We start from the raw sequence: 4,097 nt of genomic DNA, 5'->3' as shown, positions 1-4,097 counted from the left end.
GGGTGCTAGGCATGACATCATGTTACCGGGTCATCAAAGGATCAATATCATAACTCTTGGAAAGTTGTCCTAACCATCATATCTGACGGAGATTCAGGTATGATTGGTGTCAGGATACCTCAGGCTCAGGATGCCTGGGAAGAAAGGTGCAACACCAATTGATGGGATGACACTATAAGATTCTCGGGAAATGAACTATGAAGTGACTTCCATTAACAAGAGTTCATCATTAACCCAAGGAGTGGACAAGGAGGTGTCTGGTGAACTCAACGGCAATTCGCCGAGATTCCCCAAAAGATGGATTTCCACCATTAAGTGAACAAGGAGATAACATTTGCCAGATCAAATGATATAAGGAAGTATGCTCGAGGAAAACATACACAATTAAACATTGGTTGAAATGTGCGCCCGAAATATGGGTTGGGTTGCACGACCAATGTCAGAATGGTGATTCAATTAGCGAAGGACTTAGAATGAACTATCGCCCATTCACTTCAAAGCAATAGGGTTGCTAGAAGTTTTGAATTCACACGTCATAGCTCCATTGTCGGTATTCCGGTTGAAAACAATACGGGGACCAAGGAATGAACGAAGATGGCAAGAAGTATTATGATATCAAGAATTATTAAGAGGTGGTGAAATTCTCACCACATTCTTGACAAAAAGAGATGGTAATACTTCCGAGGTAAGGAAGATCAACTGCTGGGTAGCAGTGATCTCAAGGTTTACACAAAACACGAACAAGTTGTGTTGAACGGAAGGCAATAAGGTGGTCGATGAGAACAGGAATCATCGAGGGGCAAGGATGGTATTACCCATTATGAATTCAATTGAATTCCTGGAAGAGCTCATAAGGTTGATGATGACCACGACACAATTGTCGAGAGATTTCATGCAGATGTAGTCAATCAGCGACGACATCAAGTCAAAGGAATGATGAAGCAAGAGGTTATTGGAACCACAGTTACGACACAAACTCGAACTCAAGCTTGTTGTTTAAGGTGAAAGGTTATGACGAGGAAAATCGACGTAAGGTTAGTTCATCGTCGAAAATTGGTGCTCCGAGAATAAGGACCAGGTAGCACCGTTAGAATCGTCACGACAATGATATAGCCAAACAGGCTAGGAATGGCGTGATCGGGTAACAAACTCGTACTTATAGAAGCTTACTGAAGAGTTGTTGAACCGAAGAGCGGACTCGGTTCAGTTATCGGTGTCTTTGAGTGTTCAATAACTCAGAGCCCGCGAAAAATTGGAATCAGTGGGAAGGTAGCACTTGATGAAGAACTCATAAGGAGTTATGCAGTTCCATGATAATCTCGAGATACCAGGGGGGTAATACTCGACACAAGATCAAAGTAAAGGTGGGACTGGTGTATTGATCCATAGAAGACAATTGTTTTAACTTGTCCGAGAAATGAGATCAAAGAAGAACAATCATGGTCGGAACCACGGTTGCAAAAGGCCAGATCCTAGATATAAGATGAACTTATACCAAAGGAATAATTTATTTAAAAGAAGCTTTAATGATAAGATCTACATCATGTCCATGGGCATGAACACAAGTTCAAGGTCGACTCCCACTTCTCCAATGCATAACCTTTCATTCACTTCTCACGTTCGATGAAGATGCAGTGTTGAAATTTTATCTGGTGAAGCACTAGAAGAGTATGACTCGTGAAAACTTTCGGGTTCACACGGTTTAGAGAAGGCATATGTTCAACCCACAGGGGCTTCTTAGAAATGTATACCACAAGTTTCAAGAGTAAATAACACAAGCTCGAAAGTAGAGCATGGTTGGCCAAGCAGAGGATACAACTTAACAAGGGCATCATGTATCAGGGGAAGAACTCACAAAGTGATCAAATGTGAAGGACACTGTCGGATAACAATCCAACAAAGGACTTGATGGTCCACAAAGGATCTGATACGAGTATCGGTACTCAACTAGAGGAATAAGAATGCAAGGAGATCAGATTATAGAAACAACTGACTAACTCAATTGTCAAATGCAAAGGAATTATGATTTCCAATTCAAGGGATCAGAAGCAATGCTCTGATTAGGGATGGATAAGTTGAATAGACTTAGGGTACAATCAACGACAATTGGATTGGTCGAGAACCAATTCCAGTTAAAAGAATGGAAGCTCAGCCGGAAAGGTAATTTATAAGGATCAATGATGATTGCGTGTATTCGCAGAATATTGAGTCAACAGACTCAAAATGATAATGACAAGGAATGTCATTAAGACTACGAGACTTATGGGATTAACCATAATGCAAGCAAGCAAGAATTTCAAGAGCCAAAGGCCCCAAAGGATTTTCGGAAGATCGAATATTATTTCGAAGACTCTTGTGAAACACATGAACAACTAGGGATGAGCGGATACTCGACAAGTGCGAGGATTTATTCGAAGGGGTATTCATGTGGCAAAGAACTGCTAGGCAGTAGGCACGAAGTATTCTCGGAAAAATAGAGAAAACTTCGGGTATCTTGTAATAACAAGAACAATGGGGAATGATCGTAAGAATGGCAAGTGTAAGTAGTTATCCATAAGGATTTATCGGTGGTCGGGAATAGCAAAAGTGATGGGCACAAAGTCTCGAGAGAATATCAAAGAGTATCTCCGAAATCTTCTGGTGCAGTCGGTGACCATCTGGACTGAAGGGGCTCTCCGGGAGAAAGTATTTTCGAGAACCTAAAGTTAGTTTTTAGTAAAAATCGTTTAACCCGAATAGAAGAGGGTTCAGAATCCCAGAGTAAAGGTCGAGGAATAAAAGATCCTAATACCTCCCGATGGCGACGTGGGCCCATGGGCCACACAGCCATGTTAGTAAAAGTTTTTCAACGACTAGACTCGACTTCGGCCAAGGAGTTGGAAAGGGGGATTCCTACAGGCAGTCGGCTCTGATACCAACTTGTGACGCCCCCGATTCAATCATACACTAATCATGCACGCAAATGTGTACGATCAAGATCAGGGACTCACGGGAAGATATCACAACACAACTCTACAAATAAAATAAGTCATACAAGCATCATAATACAAGCCAGGGGCCTCGAGGGCTCGAATACAAGTGCTCGATCATAGACGAGTCAGCGGAAGCAACAATATCTGAGTACAGACATAAGTTAAACAAGTTGCCTTAAGAAGGCCAGCACAAACTGGGATACAGATCGAAAGAGGCGCAGGCCTCCTGCCTGGGATCCTCCTAACTACTCCTGGTCGTCATCAGCGGGCAGCACGTAGTAGTAGGCACCTCCGGTGTAGTAGGGGTCGTCGTCGACGGTGACGTCTGGCTCCAGGGCTCCAGCATCTGGTTGCGACAACCAGGTAGAAGGGAAAGGGGAAAAGAGGGAGAAAGCAACCGTGAGTACTCATCCAAAGTACTCGCAAGCAAGGAGCTACACTACATATGCATGGGTATATGTGTAAAGGGCCATATCGGTGGACTGAACTGCAGAATGCCAGAATAAGAGGGGGATAGCTAATCCTGTCGAAGACTACGCTTCTGGCAGCCTCCGTCTTGCAGCATGTAGAAGAGAGTAGATTGAAGTCTCCCAAGTAGCATCACCAAGTAGCATCTCCAAATAGCATCTCCAAGTAGCATAATCCTACCCGACGATCCCCTCCTCATATCCCTGAGGTAGAGCGACCACCGGTTGTATCTGGCACTTGGAAGGGTGTGTTTTATTAAGTATCCGGTTCTAGTTGTCATAAGGTCAAGGTACAACTCCAAGTCGTCCTGTTACCGAAGATCACGGCTATTCGAATAGATTAACTTCCCTGCAGGGGTGCACCACATAACCCAACACGCTCGATCCCATTTGGCCGGACACACTTTCCTGGGTCATGCCCGGCCGCGGAAGATCAACACGTCGCAGCCCCACCTAGGCTCAACGGAGAGGCCAGCACGCCGGTCTAAACCTAAGCGCGCAGGGGTCTGGGCCCATCGCCCTGAGCACACCTGCACGTTGCGTACGCGGCCGGTGAGCAGACCTAGCAACCTCCATTACAAAGGAAGTTGCGTTAACGCAGTCCAACCCGGCGCGCGCCGCTCAGTCGCTGACGTCACGAAGTGCTTCGGCTGATACC

The sequence above is a fragment of the Triticum aestivum genome, chromosome 4A, assembly GCF_018294505.1.
Source record: "Triticum aestivum cultivar Chinese Spring chromosome 4A, IWGSC CS RefSeq v2.1, whole genome shotgun sequence".
NCBI lineage: Eukaryota > Viridiplantae > Streptophyta > Magnoliopsida > Poales > Poaceae > Triticum > Triticum aestivum.
The sequence above is the reverse complement of the archived record's forward strand: the minus strand, read 5'-3'. Positions refer to the sequence as shown.